This window comes from Hypomesus nipponensis, chromosome 21, assembly GCF_054491055.1.
Source record: "Hypomesus nipponensis isolate SF chromosome 21, ASM5449105v1, whole genome shotgun sequence".
NCBI classification, from domain to species: Eukaryota; Metazoa; Chordata; class Actinopteri; order Osmeriformes; family Osmeridae; genus Hypomesus; species Hypomesus nipponensis.
In genome coordinates, this window is record NC_140381.1 from 7,112,434 (window position 1) to 7,126,816 (window position 14,383).

Genomic DNA, 14,383 nt, shown 5'->3' on the forward strand with positions numbered 1-14,383 from the left:
ACTTAATCCTGACAGCGGGGGGAAAGTCTAAGTGCTTCATTTCAGACGTTCCGGGGGTGAAGTTCACAAACTAATTGTCTGTTGTTGTCGTTGTTGGTGACGTTAAACTTCAAATCTTGTCCCTCTCCTGATATAAAAGTGGCCATGCCTCAGTCTGAGGTAGCCGGTGGCCTGGTGACATAACAGTGTTTGAAGTCGCTCCTCTTTAGACACACACAGAGTAGCATGCACACAATGAGCTAGCCTAGTTTTGAGTGGTTACACACACACACACACACACTCAAGCTTATTAACTCTCTATCTCTGACAAACGCACACACACACTTTCTGCCACACACACACACACATAAACACACACTCTATAAAACGAAGGAGAATGCTCACCAGAGAAAGGAAAGCTGCCCCCGTTGCCATGGTGACCTAATGCAACCCCCCACTCCAGCATGTCGAGACAGAAGACTGGGTGTGTATGCGTGTGTGTTTGTATGTGTGTGTGTGTGTGTACACTTTCCTCACAGGCCAATTAGCCCAGCCTGTGTTATCTGTACTCAGAGAGGCGCACATTAAAGCCCTTTAACAGCCTGGTCCACAGTCAGGTGAGCCTCCAACAGCTGTTCATATCAAGCACAGAACTGATGGAGGGGAGGGGAGGGGAGGGGAGGGGAGGGGAGGGGAGGGGAGGGGAGGGGAGGGGAGGGGAGGAGAGGAGATGAGAGGAGAGGAGAGGAGAGGAGAGGAGAGGAGAGGAGAGGAGAGGAGAGGAGAGGAGAGGAGAGGAGAGGAGAGGAGAGGAGAGGAGAGGAGAGGAGAGGAGAGGAGAGGAGAGGAGAGTGGAGATTCTGTCAACAGGACACAAAGGTTTATATAAAGAACAGATCATTACCTAACTATTTGGTAAACATTGTACTGCAGCAGTGGGTGGGGAAGTTTTCTTTGGGGGGCGGGGGGGGGGAGGCTAGGGGGAAAGAACTGTGGAGATGTGTTCTCTGCAAAACACTAATAATACACCTGTCTTACCGGTAAACACAGAGCCAAATAGAATCACTGTCTTAACATGTTCTGTTGGTTGCGGCTTTCAGTTCTTGTACACTTAACACATCGGAATACTAACACACATTGGGGTACAGATGAAATACCGATCTACTCCAGAACATTCCCACATTAACCTGCATGCAGCACCAGCAGCACCGTCTCCAGTCGTACTCCCGTGGACGCTGCACTTATCTAAACACGCCACACCACGCCCCGCGCGAATCACAGAGCGGTGTGTGTACATTATGTTCAGTCTCTGAAGCCGGACTTACATAATGCAGGGAGCGGGAATCGATACGTGCCCAACACAGTGTTGTACGGAGTCGTGCTCGAGGCTGCTCTGAAATGGTTTTCTATTGTCAGTCGTGACACCTAACAGTATACCTTGCAGCACAGGGATAGCATCGAGAAGAAAGAGAGGAACGTTTTGCTGCACAATGTTGGTGCCTGCTGCGTCAGAAATAGGACGGTTGGGTCACAGGTCATTGCTAAATGAAATACGAAACAAGGGGATAGGTGTTCGACGGTGTTAAATATGATGTTGCTGGCTATGTCATCTTTCTCACAAGAAAAAGGAGAGGATGAGAAACATTTGGTCCAGTGGGGCCACCGTCAGCCAAGATGTGGGCTCTGGATGTAACCAGTAACAACATGTTTTCCTCATGACTTTGCTCAACAGGCCATCTCCATCGAAACACAAGCTGTTTTCTCAGCTCTCCAGTATCTGTATTTTTAGGTTAGATTGTAATTATGGCTACTTATATTTTATGTTTTATTCTAAATCCCTTTAGTATTAGCTAGACTTTGCTCCTTTTGTATAGTGAGTCCACATATTTAAGTTTCAAGATTCCTATATGTTTAATGTATGCACCTTCCTGCCAAAGTAAATTCCTTGTTTGTGCAAACATTCATGGCAAATAAAATCCCTTCTGATTCTGATGTGTTGAACATTTGTTCTCCCCATGCATCTGATACAGGAAGCATAAAAAATGGTAATAGTACAGCACTATACCAAGTCTGGTTACTCACACAAACTGCACTTTGACCATAAGTATTGTATTTTGACAAAAACGTGTCCTCATTTGTGTCTGCAAAACTATTCCTGGACAACCCGTCCCCTGTTCCTCCGTGACAGTAGTTCAGACAGAGAAACAGGTGTTCAGGAGGAGAGGTCAAAGGTCACGGCTTGCAACCTCCAGCTGCACAAACTGTCCACGACCTTCACCGCAACTCTGCTCGTTATAGCACCCAATGTCCTGCCTGGACACGTCTGGTCCTTCTAACAAGGGGGGGCACGGCTTGTTGTTTCCCACCCGGCCGTTCCAACCGTTCTCCTTCCCTCTCTCTTGATTGGCTCCAGCTGTTTGTCAAAGCCAGTTGCCATGACTGTTCACACCGCCACCTGTTTGACAGCGCGTGTCTGCATGTGTGTGTGTGCGTGCGTGCGTGCTCACGCCTGCATGTGCCATAGAATTCAATTTCTATGGTTGTGAGCTTTTAGGACTGCGTTCACATGGTCCTTTGGTTTTAGTTGCCATGGGAGACTAAACCCAGGCCGGTCATGCTCTGATAAGACGATGGACTACAAGAACATAACGTGTCTGATAACACCGACATATGTAGCTCAAAGCACAGTTGGCACATAACATTAAAAAATGATAATCTAAAATACACAATATACGTGGGTTCATAAATTGTAGAAGAAGATACAGGATATCATTTGGATGAGATCTCACAGTCGGTTCTCATCCGCAGCGAGTGACTAACAAGTCCACACCACAGCCTGCCCAGACTCTACCAAGGACTCATGCCATCATGTAGGGTAAGTGCCAGTGTGGAAGGTTCCAGAATGAGTGCTAATCTACAAGGCAGAAACTCCTTCAAATGTGGAATGGCTTGCATCAGCTTTCTCGGACAGCTGTTTGTACTGTAGACCCACTCATGGATCACAATCATCTGTGTTTTACCAATCCAAACTGCCTTTTTTTTTTAAGGATTCAAGACTCTGAATTGAAAAATGTATCTACAGCCTGCTATGACAATGTGTTTTTGGAAGGCCACAACCTATTTCACCTAATAATTCAATACAGCGAGCCATTTTGACCCGTGTGAAGTTGATCAGTTCACTGAATCTATTACGTAGGAATTTACCAAGTCTATCTATTTTACATTACATCAATGCTACATCCATCCCCAGAGAGCAGAATAAAAAATTATGGATTGTGCAAGGCGGAAACCCAGACTATAAACTGTAGGATGTATTGATCCCCTCTCTGAATCAATACAATACAACGACTATCCAGTATCTTAAGCATCTTTTAGAAACTGACTTCTGACAAGCTCATGTGATAGGCAATACTATAAGACTGTTTCTGACTGCCATTTCATTGTAGCTTTATGCCTCTTGCCACTTTCATCAGTGGATAATATTTCAGAGAACGATAAAAAAAAAAACTGATTGAGATGTCCTGCAGAAGCACAATCTGCCGTTAAACCCGACCCCCGGAACCTTCCATTCAGAGAGACTCGCCGTTGCTTTAACGACCAGGAAGACCACGGGTCGATACCCGCAGAAGCGCAGGCGTCGCTTGATCAGCGCCGACTCGGGGGCAATCTGCTTCAACAGGGAGTGCGAGCCAGATGGTGCTCATTAACAGGGAGATCCCTCACACCTTTCAGCAGACACCCCTTGCTCCGGACCACTTCCTCCTCATCGAAGGCTCCGGGAAAAGGGAGGGAAGGAAAGGGGGGGGCAGGGTCTCTGGAGAAGTGGGGACCCTGAAATGGAGAAAGATAGCTCACTGGGGGGCGAAGGAGGAGGAGTTTTGAAGGGTTATGCACACACATTCAGACCTTTTTTCAGGCCATCTTGGGCTCTGTCTTGTTCAAAAAGATGGTGAGAATACTAGAGGGACGCTTCGGTTTCAAAATGGCCGCATCTCTAAGAAAATACAACCGCTGTTCTTTAACGAACAGGAACATTCTCGCTGCATGGCACCTTCTGTGGATACAACCTGCGAAGTTGTTACTCAAGTGTGAATAGTTACAGTTCTTTTTCACATACGAGTTCCTACATTGTTTTGAAATATTTTATCTGAAGACATCATGGTATTTCCCAAAGTAATTTCTAAGTTACTGCACAATTCCAACTTCAGACCTCCTCTTCTAACTTGGCAAAAGTGAATTGTTCTGGACAGGTAAACAGAGAAGTCATGAGATAATGATAGAGGCTTGTGACACATTTGACACGAAGGCCACACAAATGAATTCCCCAATCTCGCACCTCTGCCCAACGCAACACCGTTGTTGACTGGCGGAAGGAAACACAAACTCGAAAAGTCCTCCCACACCATCACAAACACGGACAAAACCCATGCTGTGTGTATGGCCAGGGAAAAAGACACGGGCCAGAAGGACGACTAGAACAAAATATCAGCCAATATTCCCACAGTGCAACTGGTTATCTAGAGATGAGGCTAAATATTGATTCACGAGGGGGTTGTCTGTCAAAGAGCTGATTCTGTTGTTCCTTCACACAGGAAGTCAAACGTCACAAGACAACATGACCTTTCTGTTTTTAATACAAGCAAACAATAGGTAACTGAATTTGTAAATGTGCGAGTTATATAGAAGAATAAACCATAACAAGGTTCTGGGGATAATATTTACCCAAGCATGGAATAATATGCTTTGACAATCGAATTAAAACAAACACACGAGTCATGAAACGACATGAGTAACTGCTGGACAATGAGAGCACACGTGTGTATGATTGTTAGGGCTGTTAGCCAGTTACTGTGCTCCTGGTTTTAAATCATTGCATCTGTTAGTATCAGTGTGTCAAACTACTGCATGCTCGAGCCTGTTGGTTGCTGAGGAGGGTGGAGATGGGAGGAAGCACAGCATAGATTGTGCACGCAGGAGAAAGAGGGTGAATCAGTATATATTAGATAAGTATCTAGTGCTAGCTCGTGGGTCTGCACACATAATGGGTTTCGAACGGTGCCGACCACATGCATTTAAAAGACTCAGTGTGTAAAGAGGAACATTTGCAGTGTTTTGACCTTGGACCACTTCTAACCTCTCGCTGTACTGCTGGCATGTGTTGCCTATGTAGGACACAGTTAACTGTACGACGTCATCGTACAGGACTAAGCCCTGCCCGCTGCACTTCATATTGCTATCCCATGCTGGGGGAATAGGGCTGCTGGTGGTGGAATAGAGGTGATTGACAGACCTGTGACTGGAGACCGTCATATGAATTTCACATTTCATTTCTCCGGCACCAGAGTGGAAAGGGACCGATAAGAAAATAGACACACAGGTCATGTTCTCTTTGGAGCACAATGTCCTCCTTGTTCAATGTACAGGCAAATGTTGCAAAAGGGCAAAGTCAATAAAGCTTTGAGTGATTAGTTCAAATAGAGCCTTCGAATGCCTTTGGGAAATTCTGGCCATGGAGTTGGGCAACAGGAAGATAGCTAAGGCTAAGGCCAGGAGAGGAGAAAGGGATTCTGGGTTGGCATATCTCTTTTTTCAAAGCTTTGAGGCAAAATCAATCAGTACTGCTCCTTTCACTGGAACCCTTAAGAGTTTTTTTATAGGGATTAAGTGGAGCCTAGGGATGGAGGGGAATCTTAATATATGAATGTTGCATTTTGCAATAACTTGCTACTTGTAGAAAGCTGAGTGGGATATTTTAAGTTTGTTAACATTTGACAGTTCAAGAGGTCGTCGGTCTTGACCGAGATGTTCATTTTTCAGATGGCTTTCCGGCGCACACACAAAAACAACACGAAGGGAATCTAACAAGATGGAACACAACACGTGTACTCTCCCATCTCACGCAGCTCTAAAGGTTGGAGGGGGGGGGGGGGGGCGTCTGTGTGGAAGGTCGTCACCGTGACAGGGCCCCTGCCTCTCTCGCGTGGCAGTGGGGCCAGGTGGGCACAGGTGGGGGCCAGGCGCAGAGAGACGGCGGCGGACAGAGGCCATTGTGGGACCCCTCGACGGATGACAGACGGCCGGTCTCGCGGCACGAGGGGAGGGCGCGGCAATGACGCACTCGGAGATGTCCGCTCGGAGCACGCGTTCGCTTTCTGTGTCTTTGGAAGAACCCTCTTGTACCTAAGTACCTCAATGGGATATAGATACGCTATCAGGATGTATTGTTTGTGTAGTTTGTGCTGAATGGAGCCTGGAGACGACGTCAATTACTGAGCTCCAGCTCGTCTCTATGCCTGCTAAGTAACTGCTTCTCTGTGGGCAGCCAAAGCTGAGAAAATGGTTGAAAATTGTTGAAAATTGTTGAAAATTGTTGAAAATTGTTGAAAATTGTTGAAAATTGTTGAAAAATGAAGCCTCGTATTCTTTTCTGTCCTAGTATTGAAACCCAGTTGTGTTAATGATGCCTTGCATGGTTTTGTTTACACAATACTAAACAGACCACAGGTCACTAAATACACAGAACTGTATAGTATGCGTGCTAGACTCAACCTCCTTTAACGAGGTGTAGGAGGGAACTTTGCAACGTGTGACAACACTAATTCCGTGTTTCCAGTTAGCACCAGTCTCAGAACCGGAGTCGACTGAAACCCTACTGTTGACACAGTCTCCCTCCCTCCCTCCCTCCCTCTCTCTTTCCTTTTGCTCTTCTCCGACTTTCTCCTTTTCCCTATTCTTCTCCCTCCCTCTTTCTTTCTTACCTCCAGTTGGCATGCTCAAAAGGTTTGTGCTCCAGGCTGGCACATAGGGCCACCAGACCGGGCCGGTGAGACACTGTGACCAGATGGGCTGTGTGTGTCCCCTTTGCCAACACACTCACCCATTAAGCCGGCTGGCGCACGTCTCCATAGCGACTGCCCGGAGAGGTGAACGAGTGTGTGTGTGTGTGGGGGGGGGGGGGGGGGGGAGTGCTGGGGGGGCAGGGCGGCATTAAAGAACAATTCCTCTCTCCCTTCTCACACAACCTCCATTGAACCATGATGGATGTCTTCTTTACCGTTTTACACGGAACACAGAGAGCTGGCCGTAGTCAACGGTGAACCACATCCACACGGTGAAGCACGAGGACACTATTGCATCTTGGGAGGTGCAGTTGAATCTGTAATTTAGCCAGCCACCATACAGAACCAAGGGCCGAGGCACAATCCTATCAACCCACCAATTTAGCGAGACCGGGTTGAGATTTGCAGACTATGTCAGCTTGATTGTTGGGGGCTGGAAAAGGCCATTCCCTGAAGTTGGAGCTGAATCACCTACGACCAATTCAAAATCAATACACATTTAAGCTCATCAGCCCAACAACAACAATAACAATCTTCCATTACACTTGAGAGGCAGTGAGCTGTGACTGTGAGCCTGCACTCCTAAAGAGGGGCTACCCTCGATCATTATTTCACCAGGCGCTCTGACAAAATTGCCTCGGCTTTATCTATTGAAATCGAGGGTCAACTGTTATGTGCCGGAAAACGCTGGAGGGCGTTTGAAGAGATCCAATCATGAGTTCTCTGTCCTTCTGGCTGTGTGTCCTTTTGTTTTCAAATTGTTCTTTTCCGACCTGGAAGAGAAATGTGGGTTGTATGGTAATAGGGAGCATCAGGACTGAAATGCGTTCTCTGCCAGTGACCCCCTTTGCTGTGCGTGCCATTCATCAAATCGGTCCCATTCTACAGAAACCTGCATTTGTCCCCAGAATTCAGCTCTCCCAGTGTGTCTGTGTGCGTGTGTGTGTGTGTGTGTCCAATACTCCCTCTCTTTCTCTTTTTATTTCAAGTTTCAAGTCATTTCTCACTTCAGGTTCAATGTGTGCACAAGTCCAACACAGGTTTGATCTCCGTGGTGACAGGCATCACCTACACTGGAAATGATTGGACCTACGGCCATCGCATCATGCTTCAACCTGTGTCATTAGGTCGCTGTGAAAGTGCGTCTCTCTCTCTCTCTCTCTCTCTCTCTCTCTCTCTCTCTCTCTCTCTCTCTCTCTCTCTCTCTCTCTCAGGATCAATGTCTTTGAATACAGGTAACTCTGTCCATTGACACAGTGGCGTCTGCCTCCTGCCAGTCGCATAGGACAGTTACTGTACTGTAAGCACATGCAAGTCCTAATGACCTTCTTCACTATGGCAACTGCACAGAGCTGAAAAATAGACTTAACCATAGATGCACCCATTTCCACTTATTTCTCTCTTCCACATCTTTCCTTCTCTCTCATGCATCCATCCATCTCCTGTGCTTCAAGTATCAGCCGGCAGACCAGAATCCTGTTGATGCATCATGTAGAGAAGTCTCAATAGATAGACCATACTTTCCACGATTCATTTCATTTTTGGGATGCAGGTTTTTTGACAACACATTTCCATTTCCTGATACAGTTTTGTACTTCCATCCTCCAGTTCTAATGCTAATCTTTGAGCCCTTCTCTGTCTTCCATGTTCCTTTTCAATATTTCAAGCTGCCCCCTGTTGGGTGAGCTCAGCTCTGTTTCTCGCCATTTCAAAATCCAAGAATTCTGGGTACTGGATATGTGAAATGTTTTTCCTATTTTGTGTGACTGTAAATGGATGAAGCAGCGGGTTTTTGTTAAAGTCCTGCTGAGACACCATGGAAACTCACCGGCGCCCAGTGGAGCTCCTTATCTGAATCGACACGAGAGGAAGAGAGAGAAGGAGTAATACTGACTGAGAGAGAGAGAGAGAGAGATGGATGGATTAGACAAGGAGAATCAAAAGGCGAAATGGAGAGAAGTAACTGTAGGGAAAATTAAAATGACAGGTTGAAGGGCAAAAGAGAAGGATGGGAGGAAAAACTCGGGCAACAATAGATCATGTGAAAGAGGAACGGAGGCGAATAGAGAGGGGAGACAGGAGGAGAGACGGGGCGGTGTGCAGACAAGAGATTTAGATCTTGCCTTTCACACTAATGCAAGGCAAGATAAGATACGGTAATTCTGACTTTCAGATCCTGAGGATGATTGCTGGGTGCTTTGAGGGTGGATAAATGGCTTCTGATGTGCGATGTGCATACAAAACAGTTGGCTGATGCCGAGTCGGGTATTGTGTGCACAGAGGCCCATGGAATTCAAAAGGAAAGGGGGAGGCTGATCCAAATGCTTCAATCCTTGTGAATAGTACATCATTAGACATCATCGCGAAAAAAAGTTTGTTCATTTCAAGGACATCTCTGTAGAATCTTAGACAGTAGAAAAACTATTGATGACATCTCTCAAAATGATAGACACTATACTCTGTTCCCAGCAAATGTACCTTTATTTCATACATTTGCATATGCACATGCATATTTATAAAATACACATCATTCCCAACTCCATGTCACTCCCGTCACACATAAAGCAACATGAAATATCCAGTAGATCTCAACTTAAACCTGAAAGCCCTCTCTGTTTTTCCTCAGGTGGAGCGGGTCGTTCAGCCACAAAGTTCAGCCACAGTTCTCTATGCTCCAGTCCTGACCCCTGCTCTCCTCCAGTCCTGACCCCTGCTCTCCTCCAGTCCTGACCCCTGCTCTCCTCCAGTCCTGACCCCTGCTCTCCTCCAGTCCTGACCCCTGCTCTCCTCCAGTCCTGACCCCTGCTCTCCTCCAGTCCTGACCCCTGCTCTCCTCCAGTCCTGACCCCTGCTCTCCTCCAGTCCTGACCCCTGCTCTCCTCCAGTCCTGACCCCTGCTCTCCTCCAGTCCTGACCCCTGCTCTCCTCCAGTCCTGACCCCTGCTCTCCTCCAGTCCTGACCCCTGCTCTCCTCCAGTCCTGACCCCTGCTCTCCTCCAGTCCTGACCCCTGCTCTCCTCCAGTCCTGACCCCTGCTCTCCTCCAGTCCTGACCCCTGCTCTCCTCCAGTCCTGACCCCTGCTCTCCTCCAGTCCTGACCCCTGCTCTCCTCCAGTCCTGACCCCTGCTCTCCTCCAGTCCTGACCCCTGCTCTCCTCCAGTCCTGACCCCTGCTCTCCTCCAGTCCTGACCCCTGCTCTCCTCCAGTCCTGACCCCTGCCCTGCTCTCTTTCAGTCCTGGCCCCGGCCCTACTCCAGTCCTGGGTGGTAACCTTGTCTGCTACCTCGGTGACGTGATCGACCCCAGTAGAGTTCGCTCTCTGGCTGAATGAGAAGAAGCCCCACCACGCATTAGGATTAGAGGACTCTGTCCCTCTTCAAATCTGACCTCCATTTCCAACAAAGAACTCCATTTCCAGATGGATGCTCGTGAGAGCAAGGCAATTTCAGAGAAGGTGCTCCCAAGGCCCAGTGAATCCTTTCACCCCAGGAGAGTGGATACCGTGTGTGTCCTGTGTGTTGTCAAGGGGTTGTGATTGCTTCCATTTACCATAAAGAAGGGATGGGGCCCTGGGTCTCTAAGGAGAAACAGTGGGTTTGGAATCAATTGCTTTAGTATCAAACTGGTGTTCTCCATCAGTCTTCTCTCCACGTGAAAACCCCCAGTGAGGGTGATTTCCACATCCACCGCACGTGGAAAAGGCACAGGTTTTTCCTCTGATTAACGGAGAGAGCTGAGAGAGACCGCCTCGAGAGGGAAAAAAGAGACAGAGAAACGGAGAGAGAGAGAGATGTCGTAATTCGGAGAGTGCCGAACGGAGAACCAAAGTGGATGGTAATAACCTGGAAAACAGGAGGCGGAGAGTGGAGGAGGGAATATAGCAAACAGTTGGCTAATTCAACTGCTGGCAGGTGTTGCGAGACACTGAGGCTTTTAACCGCAAGATGGAGAGGGACCCACACGAGTTTGATCAGAGACACAGACGGGCCTAATGACTCTGGCTGGGGTAATTGGGGAGGGAGGGGATGAGAAGGAGGGATGAAAAGAGAGGTAAGGAGGTAGAGAGGAACGAAGGAAAGAAGGCAAAGCAGGACCAGGCTGAGAGGGAACGGGAGGAGGGAGGAAAGGAGGAGAGGAAGGACAGGGGGCAATCCGGGGAGGAGAAATGAGAGGACGACAGCAGCTTTCGGAGACCGGGGGAAGGCATGAGGAGGACGGAGAGGGGGGGGTGCCGTCCGTCGAGTTGGAGACCAGGGTCGGGGGGGTCTTCCTGGTTCGTGTGATAGCTCTGGGCTTTCTGGAGAGATGGGAGAGGCGGTCGATCAGGCTCTCGGCACGGAGTCGGTAAACTCTCGGCCCTGGGCGCGGACACACGCACTCACTGACCGCCTGCCCTGCAGGGAGGTTTGAAGAAGTATCAGTATGGATCTTTAATCTGTTTGTGAAGCTCAGTGTGCGAGGGGCTGTTTAGTACCCTCGTTGTGCAGCTTCGCCATTCAAATTGGATGTCCTCATTGGTGGATGCAACGCCTGGTGCTCTCGGACACGTGAGGTCATTTCTTGCCAACTGCAGAGTAGATGAATCAGTAGATATATCTATACCTGTTCTATACACGTCCTGTGGCTTGTATAGCTCTGCTTGCATACTTTCACAGCATATGCACACCGTGTCTGTGTGTACAGTCATTCTTCAACAGATGTGCAGACAACTGTGGAGGTGCATCCCTGCAGGATGCTGAATTCAAAGAAGTTGGAAGATTTAACAGAAGTGCTGGATATCTAAGAAGAAGTCATTTCCCCTCCCAAACAGGCCCTGGTTTTCCATCCATAAAATAAATCACTTCCCGGAGCCGAAGGCTTGAGATTATAAAAAGCAGATGTCAGAGTGCAAAGCAGCGAGGCGCAATTAGTCGGAAACTAGCTCTTTAGCATCAGCATTAGCATATGTTATGAAACACGGGTTGGGTTTTGGCGCTCCTGTCTTGGTAAGATAGAATCATGTCTGCACCACTCTGCTCCCTTTTGCCCCTCCTCTTCGCGGTGCCACCTACGCATGAGCACAGTAACACACACACACACACGTAACAGCACAATATTTTCTGACACCAACGGGTTTCCCAGGGTTTTCAACAACACTTGACCTTCTCCTTCAGACATGTCAAAATAAGGTAACGTCTAGATGCGTCACGTCTGTGCGTCTCTGAAAAAGATACAACTTGGAAGAAGGTGTGAAGACCATTCAACGACACCGAAGCTCCAGTACATGTTGACTCTCTAAATTAAAAGATGAATACTTATTTCTGCTGCTCTTAGAGGCTGTATGTAAATGGTAAGTCTGGCATGGCCATTGGCCCTGAGGATGTGCGAGTCGCTAATAACTTGCCCCAACCCGACATCTTCTATCTCCCGTCCTCAAATCTCCATGATGGAATATTTGCAGACAGGCTATTCTTAGTCAAAAATAATGAGCAGTCTCTTTAGACTACGGGATTTTAGCCACACGTGGCTTCCTTGAAATTAATGATGGAATGGCCTCCGGTGATTTCTCGGTGTTTTAGTAGGACAGCGGGCCACACGTGGGTCATTACGGCAACAGAACCCCGGGGAAGGCGAGGCCGTGGAACGCGACGTTCCGCTTACCTCACACGTAAAAAAACTGAAGAAAAACAACTGCGAATCGAGTTTCGTCTAATAGGCGACGCAGCAAATGGTCCGGTTGGTGCATCCACGCACGCACCGCCGTGTGGCCGAGGCGAAAGTGACACGAAACAAGGACCCGCACACCACCCACATTTAACGCATCAAAAGGCTTGCCCCTGAGTCATCTTTTGCCATGTTCTGGGGCAGATGTGTGTGTGAGGGTGTAGGAGTGAGTTGGATGGAGAGCGGTCCTATCCCAGTGGGACCGGTCGGCACGTGGGCTCCCGGAGTCTGCACCCAGCTTCTGCCCACCTTCCTGTCAGCTCCAGTCACAAGGAACAGTGGGAAGCCTTACACGGGCTTTGCTCACCTCGACGTAGGATAACATATTGGGCTGGGCTGTTGTCCGGGAACAAACAGTGCCGCGGTTTTCTTTTGAAATGGTGAAACAGTGCTCTTGGGATGAAGACCTATGGATGAGAGTTGGTGAGAAAAACATCGTCTGAGCTGTGGAGTGAAAGGGCAGAGGGGAACTGTGACATGTTTTATATATGTCTCCTGTGGTGACCCAGTTGTGACAGACACCTGAGCACCTTCTAGAGACGGAGCACATCCCCTTTGGAGTCGAAAACTCCATGGAGAAATTGCGGCTAACAAAGTTCTCACCTCAAAAGGTGGTGGGATACATTTTCCAATTCAACTTTGAAGCTCAAAACCTCAAACTTACTGTGTGTAGCTGAGGGGTATTCTCACAGAATCATTAGTAGATTTGTTTGTGTGTCTGGACCAAGCAAAAACATCTTCTATTCGAAGGCTCAGTGTACCTTCTACGAAAGCCCACACTTGGTTTTCTTCCATAGCTCGTGTAGGGGTGTCAGAGATGCACATGAGCACCTACACTAGCATCGCAACCAACTGAGTGGTGGTTAAAATGATCCATTGACATGGCTTCATGTGGATCTATTGCTCACCTTCACCAAGAATTTCCTCTACCCCCATTGTGTCCAACAACAGAACGATGCCAATTAACTCGGACATGGCCTTCTGGTTCTCTGGAAAAAGCAGGGTGGGTGGCAAATGACAGAGATACAAGGTGTACTTGGGTAATCGTGTTTACCTTTCTCACTTCGGTGCCCACCGAGAGTCATTAGCGACCATGGGGCTCTGGTTTACAACACCGGCCCCCTTAAACTCGGTCACTAGACCACAAGCTTGGGTTCCGATTGGATGGAGCCGTAGTATTGAGTCTCCTTATTGGTAGGTGTGAGGTGGGGTGGGAGGGGTGCAGTTGCAGGTTGTGGCTGTGGGAGGGCTGTTCACGGTTATTGCCTCGGACACCGTGTTCTGACTGCTGTCATTTTGTTCATGCATTTCTTTTTCTCTGCGACAGTAATGAGTCAGGAAGCACGGCGCTAAGGATAAGCGGTAGCCCGTGTAAGTGAAGTGGGGGGGGGAATTATCCGAGAAAGAAGAAAACGAAGTGAAATGAAGATGAAAGATGAGACTCAGCCTTGAGACACCGACTTTTCAAAGAAATGTTGATCTCGACAGAGCTAATGATTGCACACACACACACACTTTCAGTCCACACACACATAACAGATGACTCCAATGAAGACAAGAGGTACATTCTGTACATTCTGCACTACAGAATTATTTATAAAGGACATTGGAAAATGAAAGAAGAACTCCGTTTTCCTATTTGTGAATGTTTGATCTGCAATCTCACCCTAAACAACTTCTGATTAATGCACGACATATTCTGAGAACATACTCGACCTAGCACAGTCCACACCTGAGCCACAAACTGTACTATACAAGTCCCCAGTCTCTAGTCAATCAGAAAATAGACACATTCAAAAGGCTTCAGCCTGAGTTACTCTATTCAACAGCATGTCCTCGGCTGACTCTCGAGCATCACAAG